This window comes from Sorex araneus, chromosome 5, assembly GCF_027595985.1.
Source record: "Sorex araneus isolate mSorAra2 chromosome 5, mSorAra2.pri, whole genome shotgun sequence".
Classification (NCBI taxonomy): Eukaryota; Metazoa; Chordata; class Mammalia; order Eulipotyphla; family Soricidae; genus Sorex; species Sorex araneus.
In genome coordinates, this window is record NC_073306.1 from 34,930,770 (window position 1) to 34,946,053 (window position 15,284).

Genomic DNA, 15,284 nt, shown 5'->3' on the forward strand with positions numbered 1-15,284 from the left:
AGGAACGATCAGGATCATAGAAAGACACAGGATTCAAAGAGACAGATTTGAACCCAGGCTGGGGTTCTCTATATTCACTGTCACTGTCACTGTCATCCTGTTGCTCATCGATTTGCTCAAGCAGGCACCAGTAATGTCTCCCCTATAAGACTTGTTGTTACTGTTTTTGGCATATTGAATATGCCACAGGTAGCTTGCCAGGCTCTGCCGTGCGGGCAGGATACTTTCGGTAGCTTGCCAGGCTCTCCGAGAGGGACGGAGGAATGGAACCAGGGTCGGTTGTGTGCAAGGCAAAAGCCCTACTCGCTGTGCCATCGCTCCAGAACTAATGTGTCAATGGGAGATGGGGAGGTGAATGCAAAACCTGCAGGCCACCCTCGCAAGGGTCTTCATTCAGGACTGGAGAACTGCACGATAGCTGGAAGAGGCACAGAGTTAAGTCAGCTGTGTGTGATAAATTGTGTGGTTTTGTCTTTATAAAAATAGAGTATACGTCATATAGCATAAAATGAACAACTTCAAGATATGATTCAGTGGTATTTACATTTAGTCACAGGCTCGTGCAATCAGCATGCTCCAAAGAAACCCCACGCCCAGCAGCAGCCACACTCCCTTTTTCCTGGCAACCACCCATTTATTGCCTATCTCTATGGATTTACCTATTCTGGACATTTCATATATGTGGATTCAAGTACTATGGAGTCTGTATTTTGATATCTTTGTTTACTTTCCAACAAAGGCATTTGGTGCTGCCACTTTAACCTAGTGGGAGTTAATGAACGGACATTCTAAACTAACATTATTTTGTTTTATGACCAGGCTTTAGCCTTTAGATTCTCATAGCCTTTACTCACACATGAGTGAGCATATTCCTGGACTGCATGACTGCAAAGCAGCCGCACGACACATCATCATAGAGGGAAATAAATATATATGCCTCTCGGAGAGACTGACAAGCTACCAAGAGTATCCCACCTGGCAAGCTCCCCATGGCATATTCGATATGCCAAAAACAGTAACAGCAACAGGTCTCATTCCCCTGACCCTGAAAGAAGCCTCCAACTGTTGAGACAGATGAGTAAGGAGAAGCTGCTAAAATCTCAGGGCTGGGACGAATGGAGAAGTAACTGGAGCCTTCTTGAGTAAGTTGATGAACAAGTGGATGACAATGATGACAGTGATACAGTGATGACCAGGCTTGATTTTTTTCTCATGAGAATGATAGTGAAACAACATAGAATGGAAAGATCCTATTTAACTATACACTGTGTTTCACTCCTCTTTATGGCTCAATAATATTCCATTGCAGAGATCAATCTTATTGTGTTCATTCATCAAGCCATGGACTTTCCAAAGGTTTCCACTTTCTGGGCATTATGAATATACTGTGAACTTGCCTTTAGCCATGTTTCCACTTCCCTGGACTATGTACCTTGGAATAGAATTGCTAGGTCTCATCTGATCCTTACTGAGAGATACTTGATCTTATTTGCAGGCGGTGGGTCTGCAGCCAGTACAGAAGTGGGAGCTACAGAGAGGGGGTGGGGAGGGGTGAGTCTCTGGAGCATGGCTTTCTGTAGCATCCCTTTCTGGCTGGCATGACCCTAAGGCGCCAACCTCACATCCCAGCTACTGGGTCCTCTGCACACACATCACACCTGCTGGCCAGGGGATGAGTCTCATGCGTGAGTAAAGAGTAAAGGGTCCCCAGGTACGTTGCAGATGGATGTCGCGTTCTGCTGCAGCTCAGAGTTTGGAGGTTAGTGTCTGGCCCACTTCGGGCTTGGGTTTCTTCTTCCTTACAGGTGAATAGGGACAATCCACCGTAGAGCCCGTCTTCCCGGTCCTCAGGTCTCTCAGGGAGCGGGTTCCAGCCAGCCTCGCGAAGGAAGACTGTCGGGCACCCGGGTGGTAGGTGACCAAGAGCCCGAGCGCACAGCCTAACGCGCTCCCCGCGGCGGCCAACGCGCAGGCGCCGCTTCCCAGCCAACGAGGGGGTGGGGAAGTGGGCGGAGTTGGCATGGCCCGGACCAATCGGAAGCGAGCACCCCCTCCCGCCCGGCCGGTGGACCTAGCTTGACCCCGGCGGTGGGCGGAGGGGGCGGGGCCCAGGCCGGGAGGCGGGGCCGGGGGCTGTCAGTCCGGGCGCCGCCGCCGCCGCCGCCGCCGTCGCGGTCGCTCCCATGCGGTGGCCCGGGTGATCGCCCGCGCTGCCGCCCGCCGCCTCCAGCCCCGGCATCCCGAGCCCGGCGCTCAGGTAAGGCCGGCCGCGCTGTCGAGCCCTCGCAGCCCCCTCCCGGGCATCGTCGGGCCGGGCCCGGAGGCGGTCCCGGGGGGCGGGACGGCCGCGCTGCCCTGACCCCCACCCCCACGGCTGGGCGCCGCGCCTGCAGCCGGGGTCCCCGGGCGGGCCGCTCGGCATCCCGCACAGGGCTGGCCTGCAGCCCCCCCACCCCCGCCCACCCGGGCGGTTACACAACCTCCGGGCTGCGAGCGAGGGTCTCCCCGCCCGCCGCAGCCCCACACCTGTGCCCGCGACGCGCCCGGTGCCACCGCGGGGGGCCCGCAAAGTTTCACTTTGTGCTTTGGGCTTGTTGACGTGCCAGGGATCGGGGGAGGTGGAGGCTGAGCGGCGAGGATGCGCCCTGGGATCAGCATTCCCAGCGCCCCGGGGTGGCCCTGGGCCAGGTTTCCCTGCCCCGAGTCCTGCCCAGAGCCCTCCGGCGGGGCCCAAGCCTGCTGCAGGGCACGGGTCTGGCCCCGTCTGCATCTGCAAGCCCTGGCCCCTGGATTGCTGCAATCTGGGGACAGCTCAGTCTCCGCTCTAACCCTCAGATCCTAATTTAGCACTGACATTTAGACCAGGTAGGCGAATTTACTTTGCATTTTCCCGACACTTTTCTATTTGTGAGATGCTGTGCCATTCCCGATTAGTTAATTAACAAGGTGGGAAAGCAAAATAGATCCTGAAACACAGGGCTCGTGCCTTTAGTCTAGCAACTCTTTCAGAACCACCGAGAGCGTTAGGCTTTTGCGGGAGAGATGCTTTTGGCCAAGGTGCTTGCTGGGAGAGCTATTAATGTCTTCTGGATGCTTTAGGAGGGTTTGGTATTAATGGTCAGGTTTTCTCTGCCCTCCCTCCCTCCCTTTCCCTCCCCCTCCCTCCCTCCCTCCCCCCTCTCTCATATCGGCTTGGTTTTGGTGGTTTTTTTTTTTTTTGAGGGCCACCAGTCAATGGAGGGTTTTGTGTTTTGGTTTCTGATTTAGTTTTTCACTTAAGCTAAGGAGGAAAATTAGAAGTGTGGCTAACCAAACAGTTAAGGGGGGAAAAAAAACCCTGAGGTTCAGATAAGTTTGGGTACTTCTCTGCTTCCTCAGATTGCTCAGTCCTATACCAGGAACCCAGGCTACTCATGTCGTCTCTGCCCGCTTTCTCTGTCAGATTTGACCAACTGAGTTGACATCTTGGGGTCCTCATTTAGTTCCTCAACCTCTTGCTACCTGTGGTTTACAGACCTGCCTAGGGACATCCTCTGAGAGGTGGCTTCATTAGCACTTTATCTGCCCACTAGGCAATATGGCTTGAAATATCTTGTAATCAGGTGCTGTTGTAGTGTTGAATCTTTAATACTATCTAATTCATTTTGATAGTGTTTCTATAATAATCTTTCTATTAGCATGCCTATTCTAGAACACCAGTACTTTTAGTATAGAAGCAGCAATTTACTAGAAATATTATCATGGCAGAAACAATTCTCTAACAGATTTGCAGCCCAATTTACTTAGATAATTACTGCTGGAGGCTGTTAAGGTTTCGATTCTTCTGTGCAGTGCGTGTTACAAGGCTTTTGATCTATGAGGTCATGATGAGGTCATTCCTCTCTGGAGTAGTGATTTCTGTCACTATGTCACTTAAATAGTTTTTGGACCAATATCATATAAAGATTTTTTTTTTAAATACCTGTGCTGAGTTTTCTTTTTTGGAACAAGGTTCAGATCTCAGAAGATTAATTTTCGATTTGCCACCTTAAATTTATTCTACCTGGGGTTAGATTAGAGCTTTATTGATGGTGACTTCATTAGCCTATGTACCAAAAAACCCCTTTGGGTCCTTTGGGGATATTAAGTTATCTAATTCTCACAACTCTGTCAGGAAGGAACTATTATTAGCCCATGCTTCAGATGATGAAATTGAGGCTCAGTTGTTTGGTGCTAATCACACAGTTAAGTCAGTGCTGGCCGGACTCTGCCCTGGGCAGCCAGGGCTCAGAGTCGGAGTCATTAACCACTGTGCTCTCTTGCCTCTGTAGATTATTCTTCCAGCAAGTATTTCCTTCTTGCTGCTTGCGCAGCACTGCCTGCTCAGTGGAGGGAAGAAAAGACATGACAGTCAACACTGGGTTAGGAGTTCTTGTTCGGGTCTTGACTCTGCCACCAGAAAATCCATGATTTTGCAGGAGATGCCCTATGGCCCTGTCTGTGTCCTGTGTTTTGTTTCCTCATTGGTGGAATAGGAGCAGCTGATGCAGACTCACTGCCCTTAACCTCCTGGGGTGGCAGAGATGAATCAGTGCATGTAAACATTAGAAGTCTTCTTCCAGAAGGCACAGGTTTAGATCCGGTGGTGTGTGCCTGCACACGTGTGCATGTGTGTGTATGTGTGTGTGTGTGTGTGTGTGTGTGTGCGTGTGTGCGTGATGGAGAAGGACCAGTATACATGCTTTCTTTGCTGCCAGTGGCTACTGGCATGTGTAATGGTGGAGTGACTTTGTCTGAAACAGATCAGCATCACCTTCTTCTGCTGTCGCCAGCATTTTCCCCCTTCATAATTAAAACAGCAAAGGCAACCAGAAAATATGTCTTTCTGTAGAAGAGGGGCGACCATGTGCAGGACTACCTGAGAAACACTTATGGGGGACCTGGATATCACTGTGAAGGACACTTGGGTCAGGTGATGGATGGCAAGAGCTGAGTGACAGAGCCCGGGTTCTGGGAGTCCCAGGTAGCCAGGATGGAAGCAGGCATTCAGGTCTTTGAACCCCACATGGCCTTCCCTTCCTTCAGCCACTTTGTCTTCAGTGAGGAGACCCCATCTGACAGCTCCTGTCCCCCTCAGTGCTCCGCCCGCTCCTGTTCAGACACTCCCTGGCCCAAACCCTTGATATGCGTCATGCTCTGTATACCAGAGATGTGTCCAGAGGCAGGGAAGGGGAACCCAAAGAAGGATTCTGAGGTCTTTTGACCTGCATTTTGAAGGATCATCATGAGTCCAAATCTGAGCTAGAGGGGAGCGAGACCAATCTGGAGTCATTGGCCAAAGTCCAGGAGTGAGGTTGTTTCTGATCAAGGTGAGTGATGCCAGGGAATTGCAGAGTGGCGAGGAGGCAGGGGTTCCTGAGGGTGGAATTCCTTTCTCAGCACTGCTTGGAGAGGAGAGGGAATGGGGAGAGCTAGAGGGCTTTGGGGGATCTGGTGGGATGGGAGAGAGACAGTTTGTTATGTGTATCCCCAAAGGTTTGATCATAGACTGGACCTAATGGTAGGCCTTTGCAAGTGGCAAAGCACATTTTCTCTCTTTCCAAGAAGGGTGTGTGCCATTGGAAGATAATGGGAAATTCCGGCCACCTCATGAAGAAATAGCAGTATTTCCCCCGGGGTGTTGCAACTTCTCAGGGGCTCAGGAGCCATAGTCAGTCTCAGCCTTGCTTCCTGGGAATCTGGTTGGGAATCTGGTGTAATTCCCACCTCCTGGGGGAAGGGTGGGGGAGGGAGGGAAACTGAGGGCACATCTCTTTGGTTCCAAGTGCTAAGGCAGACTTGGGAGTTGGGGGTTCTATGAGATGGACTGTGGCCTTTATTAGCGTCCTTGGAGTAGGAGTTTGTGTGTGGTCATTTTAGAGTGGTGCTAGAAACACAGGTTGGCAATGTTTTCTTTTTTTCCTTCTCATTTCATTGGGAGGTCTTTTGGGGGGAGGTGGGGGGTGCTTTTTCTCCAGGGACACCTGTTAACTCCAGTCCAGAGAGTGGGAACAGCCTGGAGAGTCCCTAAAGGATTTAAATAATTTTCTTGGGACCATCTTGTGTGTTTCATCCAAGTGGCCTGTGGTGAGGTGATCCCTGCCTTGTGGGATTATTTGGGGGAAACAAATAAGATTTACACGTTAAACCACAAAGATAGAAAACAATGGTTTCAAGTGTTAATGATCATCTTCTTGTTCCTTGATGTGTTTCTGGCTTAGGATGCAAATGTCTTAGGTATTTGCATTTATAACATTTTAAGCTGAAACACGTGCTTTGCATTACATGAAGACAAATCTTGCAGGCGGGAAGGAGAGAGCTCAATAGGCTGACCACAGGGTTCATTCTCCAGCCCCTCATGGTCCTCTAAGCATCACCAGGAGTGACCCGCCCCACTACCTGAGCACAGTCAGAGATAACCTTTGTACATTGATGGTGTGACCCCCCCCCCGCCCAAACAAAAATAAGCTTTTGCCTGGAAAACGTTTATCTTGGTTTTTCAATATCTTTTGGACCAGTGGTTTCCAGCTAGGTTCTGTCACCCATTTGGCAATGTCTGGGACATTCTGGCCACCAGTTGGGGGTGTATGACTGGCTTCTGATGGGGAGAGACCAGGGTACTGCTGGACATCCCGCGGTATGTCCCCTGGCATGGCTGTGTTTAGCTCTCCACATCATGGTACTTGGCTGGGAAAAGTCCACTTTTGGTGATTTTTTTAAAAAAAATCTCGAGGGGAACAAATTGAGGTTAAAAGGAAGAGGAAGAAGGAAATATTAAGTGTTCTCTGAGTTCTTGAAAGTGGTTATTGTTTTCTTCCTTCCAACACCCAGTTAAGAGAACAAACTAGACACGGGAGCACAGACATTTGTCTGCCACCCAGGAGCTATTTCAATAGCGCAGTTGCTCAAGATACGAGTTTGGAACAGGAAAGTGAAGCCTGCGGATGGGAACGAGGCTGGAGGGGAGATTTGCGGAGGCAGAAGGTTTAGCAGGCCAAGAAGGGGAGCTCCATTCTGCCAAAACTCTTTCGAAAAGTTCTAGGGGAATTTTGGAAGCTGCTTTTGTTGAGGACACTGCGTAGTGCTTGGAAGAGACGATCCTTGCTCTGAAGGGCAGGGCGTGAACTCCTGAGGCTGCTGGTCTGAGAATTAGAGCTCAGCCCAGATTTTCCTGTGTCCGGACCCAAAATGGAGGGGGAAGAAGCTTCATTTCATTTTCAGCTTGTCTCTGTCTTTCCCAACCTCCCGTTAAATCCATTTTAGTATGGAATGTTTTGATTGTTCTTAATTTGTTTTCACTTCTTGGGCTATACCTGATGGCGCTCAGGCTCTTTTTCTGGTCCTGTGCTCAGGGACTCGGGGAACTCTGTGTGGTGCCAGGGATTGAACCAGGGTCAGTCACATGCAAGGCAAGTGAATTGCTCTTGTCCCTTTCTAGTTTTTGAAAATGTGAAATATTTTTAAATAAAGACAAGAGGAACATGAATTTTTTTTCTGCTTAATACCCAGCTTAATAAGGGTCAACTCTTAGCCAGTCTTACATTTCCTCCTCCTCCTCCTCCTCCTTTTTTTAAAATTTGAAAAATAGCTTCAATAATTACCAACTGTCTGCCTACGAGCAGAGGCCGGACAGTAAGTAATTTTCCCAGCACTTGGGTCTCACTGTAGAAAAATTGGTAACGAATATGGATGATCCTAGGCCCTGGCATCTGTGGGCATAGGGGGTGCTCAGGTCTTCTTGTGGGAAAGGACTGGTCATTAGAGGCAAGTTTCCTTCTTTGGCAACTTCCTGGCTGGAGAAGCCAGTTCTGTGCTGGAAGAAGTGGGTTTCCGGTCTCCAGGAGAGCTCCTCTCAGATGATGACCCTGGAGGGGTCATTTGTGCATTTCCTCTTAGGATGACCCCTTTCCCTTCATGCATGTCTTTGCCCTGAGCCCCTTTTGTGCGCTGGACCGTGGGCTGCTGAGCTTGCTCTCTGATTTGAACCTGATGGTTTATCACTGACTGGCTTCCCCGGAGAGGATGGGTGAGGGAGAGGGACATTTCTTATCAAGGGGTTGCTCCCTTGCTCCCCTGCATTTGTCAGATCATGGAGGGCTCTCCTGGCCTATCCACTGGCAGTTCCTCCCAGGTGGAGACAGCATGGCGGTGGACACCCTGAAAACAGATCCTGTCTTTCCCACTTGTGTCTACTGGAGCTACAGGACCGCTTGTTTTAGGCCATTGGAGAACTGGCATGAGTTCCTTTGACTCTAAGTTGTGTTGTAATATGCATACCAAAAATGCTAAAATGCTGCAAAAGTTGAGCTCATTATTGTATGATCAATTAGTTGATGTTTACAAATTTTAATTAGTGTTGGGTGCTGGGTTTTACAATATAGACATTTGGGGCTAGATTTATAGGTGTCGACATGCCTATGAAAACCAGGACCTCTGAATAGTCATTTCCTATTGGCAGTTCACTTGTTAAATGCATTCTGCCCTTTCTTTATTCTGCATGGAGGTTTAGTGGCATTTGCTTTTTATGAGCATCCTGTATCACAATAGTCAATTTCCAAGTATCAGACCTTTGTATGGGTTGGGCAGCCTCTAGTACATCCTAACATATCTACTGTGTGCTTGTTATGTGCCAAGTACTTGATGTCTGTTAACTCTTTTTCCTTAGAACACTTTTTTTCTTTCTTTTTTTTTTGGGGGGGGGTCACACCTGGCGATGCACAGGGGTTACTCCTGGCTCTACACTCAGGAATTAGTCCTGGCAGCACTCAGGGGACCATATGGGATGCTGGGAATTGAAGTCGGGTTGGCCTCGTGCAAGGCAAATGCCCTACCCGCTGTGCTATTGCTCCAGCCCCACCTTAGAACACTTCTGCTGAGAAAGCAGCACTCTCATTTGGCAGCCGAGGAACTGAGATTTAGGGAGGTTAAGTCATGCAAAGGAAGGAGCCTTGAGTTTTAGCCCAGATTTGTCTGGTTCCTAAACCCAAATGCTTTGCTTTCCGCCATGTCTTGGCTCTCCTGCATGTGGGTAGATGGCAGTTTACACTAGGATTGGCAGAGGCGTTGGGGACAGGTGCTGTGGAAGGGGGCTGAGGGCCTGGTTGCTCCAGTTAATGAAATCCTCACTCTGAGCACACGGCGACACTCTGCTTTTGAGCGTGATAAGTTACCTCTGGCCTATTTTTGAGCTGACTGTATAACAGAGAGCTGCGCACTGGTATCCCTGAGCCAAATTTGGACAGCAGATGTGTTTTGTTTGGTCTGCATAGTGTATTACTTTTTAGAAAACAGGATTAGTTGTCATCACTTAAAAAGTGGGATAGTTAACACTGAAATTTTCCAAAAAATCTTGGCTTCTCTGGAACCGTCAGCAGATCCAGCAGGCCCAGGCCCACATTCTTGCTTGGCAGTGGTTAGTGAGAGCAGCTGCCTTCTCTGAACGTTACAGTCTCCTGCTTTGTCATCCTGACCACCTCTACTCTCTCCCGCCTCACTTTTTTTAGTTACCAGGACTCTGCAGGCATTGGAGTTAGAGACCCTTCTAGAAGTTACGTACATTCTTTCTGCCAGTGTCAGGGATGTTTCAGGTGAAGATTGTTCTGTATTTGATTTAAAGATCTTCAACATTCCCCCCCATTTTGTAGAGTCTGGAGAATGTTACTCTCCTTGGCATGTGAACTGACATATCTACAATTCCCCTCCCCCCCCTTTTTTAACATCTCCTGATGACTAATTTAGACTTTGGATGGATTCTTTTGTTTATTTTTGCTTTTGAACCACACCTGGCAGTGCTCAGGGGTTACTCCTGACTTTGCACTCCGGAATTACTCCTGGTAGTCCCAGGGGATCATATGGGATGCCTGGAATGCCAGGTCAGCTGCGTGCCAGGCAAGCACCCTGCCCACTCTACTATCGATCAGGCCCCTGGAATCATGATTGGAAATGGACCAATCAGATATTTGGGATTTGGACACCAAATCAGAGAGCTACGGGAGCATCAGGAAGAAAGAACCCAGAGACCCAACGCGCAGATGTTAATCTGGGAGAGGTAGGAGTATAGGCAAGGCAGCTGCCCGGGAGGAGGTGAGAGGCCACGTGGCACGAGGTGAGAGTGGGAAGAGCTGTGCAGTCTCTCCCACTGTGCTTCCGGCGGCGGCCGCTCTGTAGTCCCAGCATCCCTCAGGGACACTGTCCGGTGCTTACCTGTCATGCCAGGTACTGTCCTAGGAGCTTGTGATGCATCCGTGAACAGGACCAGACGGTGCTCCTGTCCTCTGGGAGCTTATATTTTGCTGGGGTTTTGAAAAAGAGTTTCAAACAGAAAAGCAAAAACCTCAGAAAGGTGGTGATAAAATGCCAAGAAGGAATGTAAAGTGGGCATGAGGACTGAGAGATACCTACAGGCAGGAATGTGGTGATAGAGAGGTTGTTCCAGGAAAGCCCCCTCTTGATAAGGCGGTCTGTGAACAGAGGGGAACATTTCCCACGGAAGTGTTCAGCAAGTGCCAAGGCCCTGAGGTAGGAGTGTGCTGAATCTGTTTGAAGAACAAGGATATTCTGATTTCAGTGCAATGAATGAGAAGAGCAGGGGAGGTGAAGGGATGGTAGGGTCTCATAAATGTACAGCTCGGTGAGAAAGAGTTTCGATTTTATTACATGAGGTAGGAAGCCCTTGAAAGATTCTGAACATAGGTGGTATGGTCTGACTTACATATTGGCAAATAAAAGTGTTGTATGGAGAGCAGTCTGGAAGGCAGTGGAGATGTGTGCAGCGCAGCTCAGTAGGAGGCCCCAATAGGCCCCAGTGGTGGCTGTGTGGGAAGGCGCTGGAACTGGCATGGTGGGCGTGAGGAGACTCATCCACATAAAAGGTGTGGAACTGTGCGCCCGAGCTCTTCTCGTGTTCTACGCCAATAGTAAAAATGGAAATTCTGAATAAATAATACTGTGATGGCTTGGATTAGAGTAGTGGCAGAAGCGGCTATAAATAGACAAGTGCTGGCTGTGTTTTGTAGGTCGAACAGGGTTTTATGGTATAGGTGGTACTGGATACAGGAGAAAGAAACCAAGATGATTCCAGTTTTGAGTATGAGCATTGTTGCATTCACTGCATTTCCCCTCTCTTCCTGGAAAACAAGGCAAGTGGGAAAAGGGGGGAAGATTAAGCAAACTCTAGTTTCAGAAAAATCAGGACAGCATTTAATTTTTTTCTTGTTTTTTAAAAATTTTATTAAGGCACCATGATTTACAAAGTCATTCATCATTGGGTTTTAGACATACAATATGTTTCAGCACGGATCCCGCTGCTGGTGTCACTTTCCCCCACCGGTGTTCCCAGGTTCCCTCCCCCGCCCCCCACCTTACCCAACCTCCCCACCCCCATCCTCATCCCCAGCCTGTCCTCTTGACAAGCACCATTTTAAAGTTTGGGACCCATTGTTTTAGTGTTGTTTGTATATTTGGCTTTATTATTCCTTATTACCACTGATGTAGCTGAGTCCCCTTGAGCCCTGCCGTTCCCTCCCTCCCCACACCGTTTCTCATCTCTCTCTCCTCTCCCTCATCTTTACTCTCTTTCTTTCCTTACTTTACTTTTTACTCTGTTTCTTTCCCTATGATCTGAGGCCAAGGGTGATCTGGGCATTCCCCCCTTTAAAGCATTGCATTCCCTCATCCTGTTACTCTAAATACCACTTGTAAGTGATATCGTCCTGTGCTTATCCTTCTTCTGACTTACTTCATTTAACATTTTATCTGCCAGTTCCATCCATCTTACTTTGAATTGCATGATTTTATCAGTCCTTACAGCTGTGTAGTATTCCATTGTGTATATATACCACATCTTCATGATCCACTTATCGGTCACTGGGCATCTGGGTTGATTTCAAATCTTAGTTGTTGTATTGAGTGCGGCAATGAATAATGGTGGGCACATATTCTTTTGTTTTTTTTTTATTAGTTTATTTTTAATTAGAGAGTGGGCACATGTTCTTTTGAATGAATGTTTTCCTGTCCTGGAGATGCATGCCCAGCAGTGGAATTGCCGGGTCATATGGGAGCTCAATTCTGAGTTTACTGAGAACCCTCCGTACTGTTTTCCATGGGAATTGTACCAGACAGCATTCCCACCAGCAATGGATGAGACTTCCCTTTCCAAACCCACACAGGATAGCATTTTAATCTAAGTACTTCAAACTACATTATAAAGACTGTCCCAGATAGATGAGACCATAGAGAAGCCGTGTGGGAGGAGAAGAGAAGCAATATGGGGACATATAGAAGGTACAAGTAAAAGATAGAGGGTCCCAAGAACTTGTGTTCTTTGAGGTGAAAAGTGTACCCTGATATAAAAAAAAAGAGTAAGAAATCATTTGCAGGACTTGTGCGATCGGGGTATGTAGCTATTAGAAGATAGTTTGATCAAAGAAGCAAAAGAAGGGGATTTAAAAAGATTGACAGATGCCAGCCACCATGTTTCAGGAAGTGTTCTGTCTCTGTGGTAGCAGGGTGGGGAAAGAGAGCCTTTGGCTTGTGAAACAACTAAAATGGTATCCTGGCCATTCTTCCCCCCTCCCTCAAGCAAAAACTATAGTTATGAGGAAAACTAATGTATTCATTGCCAATAAAAAACAGAAGTGATAGCCTTGGTTTCTGATAATAGTAGGCTAGACTATTAGGACCAAATGATAAATATGAAAATGTTGCATACATTTAAAAAAATCTGTCACTGTCACTGTCATCCCGTTGCTCATCGATTTGCTTGAGCGGGCACCAGTAACGTCTCTATTGTGAGATTTATTGTTACTGTTTTTGGCATATCGAATATGCCACAGGTAGCTTGCCAGGCTCTGCCATGTGGACGAGATACTCTTGATAGCTTGCCGGGCTCTCTGCGAGGGTCAGAGGAATCGAACCGCGGTCGGCCACATGCAAGGCAAACGCCTTACCCGCTGGGCTATTGTTCCAGCCCCCCCTTTTTTTACAGATTTTTTTTAGAGATTTTTTAAATAAAAAAATTTTAAAGTTTCTTAAAAGCACTGAAATTAGAGGGGGCCAAAAAAAAAAGAAGAGTTGTTAGATCCAAATCTATGGTTAAGTGGAAACCTAGACAGAAGTGCAAATTACTAGAGGATTTAGGTTGTTTTTGCCCCAAGAACATTTGTTGGTCCTCAATATGGACTTGGCCTTGGTGATCTTATGGAACAAGGAGTTTAGAAGTCAAATTCCATGACTCGCCCAACCAGAGCATCTGCTAGGGTACTTTCTTCAGACAAGGCAGCAACCAGGCAAGGGAAAGGCGAATAGGGAGTAAAACTGTATCTCCACACACCTGAGGGACAGCAGGAAAGTTGCCCAGGTGTGAAGAGAAAAACGAAAAGGTAACTGTGCTCAGTGGCAGCCTTTGCACAGGTTCCCAGGGCAGTTTGATGTCGCCTTGATTCAGAGAATCTGGCTGGAAGTTCCGTATGGTTAGTGCTCCATACCGCGCTCCGCCCCTCCAAATCAAAGGCAGCGAACCAGACCTGTGTCTGAGAGAGGCGGCAGCTGACAGCAACTGATAAAAAACCACATTCTTTACCGAAGAACCATGTTTATTATGTTTATAATAATAAGGGAAAGCTTGTAAATATCTCCAGGAATGAGTAATAATTAGAACTGATTTGGCAGATTTGAAAAACACCCAACAGAGGGTGCTTGCCTTGCTGTCCTGCCAACGCTGCTTTGCATCCGCACACCACACAGGGCCCCTGAGTACACCAGGGGTCACTCCTGAGCACAGAGCCAGGAATAGCCCTTGAGCACTGCTGGGTATGACCTAAAAATAGCACTGTAGCACTGTCTTCTCATTGCTCATTGATTTGCTCAAGTGGGCACCAGTAACGTCTCCATTGGGAGACTTGTTGTTACTGTTTTTGGCATATTGAATACACCACGGGTAGCTTGCCAGGCTCTGCTGTGTGTGTGGGCAGGATACTCTTGGTAGCTTGTTGGGTTCTCCAAGAGGGGTCGAAGAATCGAACCTGGGTCGGCTGCATGCAAGGCAAACACCCTACCTACTGTGCTATCGCTCCAGACCTGAAAATAAATAAAATAAAATAAAACAAAATGAGAAGAAAAAGACTAAACAGAACTTCTAGAAATAAAAATGAAAAATAAGTAACTGTAATGTAATGTAAAAATAAGTAACTGTAATGTGACACTACATGCTATTACACTAATATGCTCTAAGTGATTTTCCAGCGTATTAGACAAAATCAAAGAAAAAAAAAGAAAGACTGGTGACTTGCATGACAAAAGTCCTAAGAAATTACCTAGAAAGCTGAGCAGGGCACAAAAAGACAGATTAAGAGTGAACTTTTCCAGTTCTAAGCAAATTTCATGACTTCATCTCTCCTAACAGCTGCACAGTATTCCATTGCATTGATGTACCAAAGTTTCTTTAACCAGTCATCTGCTCTAGGGCAATGGGTTGTTTCCAGATTTTGGCTATTGTGAACAGTGCTGCAATGAACATACAGGTACAGATGTCATTTCTACCGTGCTTTTTTTTGCATCCTGGGGATGTATTCCCAGAAGTGGTATTGCGAGGTCATATGGAAGCTCAATTTCTAGTTTTTGATCATTGTGTGATTATAACCCAAACATGAACGCTTGTAACTATCTCATGGTGATTCAATAAAGTTAAAAAAAAAGAGTGAACTTTTCTATTACTAATACTGGGATATGCATATAGAGAAATGTAGTTTCTCTATCATTTTTCAGAGTATATAACTTTAAATTTCATGAAGATTAAAGAACTTAAGTATGAAAGAAAAAATTATAACAGCTTTTAGTGGTAATGTAAGATATCAAGATGAGTTCTGTGAAGGGAAGGATTTCTTAAAAATGATGCAAAAAGGGGGCCAGAGTGATAGGACAGCAGGGAGGGCATTTGCCTTGCAAGTGGCCCACCCAGGTTTGATCCCCAAGCACTTCCAGGAGCAATTCCTTAGTCCAGAGTCAGGAGTAATCCCTGAACATCACCAGGTGTGACCCCTAGAGACAATTTTTTTTTAATGATGCAATAATCTTTAACCCTAACTTCAGAGAGCTTGAGAACCTAATTATAAAGCATTATGTAGCACTGTTATCCTGTTGTTCATCTATTTGCTCGAGTGGGCACCAGTAACATCTCCATTGTGAGACTGTTTATTACTGTTTTTGGCATATCAAATATGCCATGGGTAGCTTCCAGGCTCTGCCGTGCAGGAGGATACTCTTGGTAG

The 15,284-nt window shown here is 47.2% G+C and overlaps 1 protein-coding gene across 6 annotated transcripts in view; it reads left to right on the forward strand.

The window, feature by feature from the left end:
• Positions 1–2,131: 2,131 nt before the first annotated feature.
• The window catches only part of HIVEP3 (HIVEP zinc finger 3), a 438,249-nt gene continuing 425,096 nt past the window's right edge, over positions 2,132–15,284 (forward strand). For 4 of the 6 annotated variants that reach the window (XR_008630211.1, XM_055138552.1, XM_055138558.1 and 1 more), the window contains exon 1: positions 2,132–2,257. The gene's annotated coding sequence lies outside the window, so the exon portion shown is untranslated. The remainder of the gene's footprint in view (positions 2,258–15,284) is intronic. The other 2 variants (XM_055138554.1, XM_055138556.1) reach the window with 2 other exon arrangements.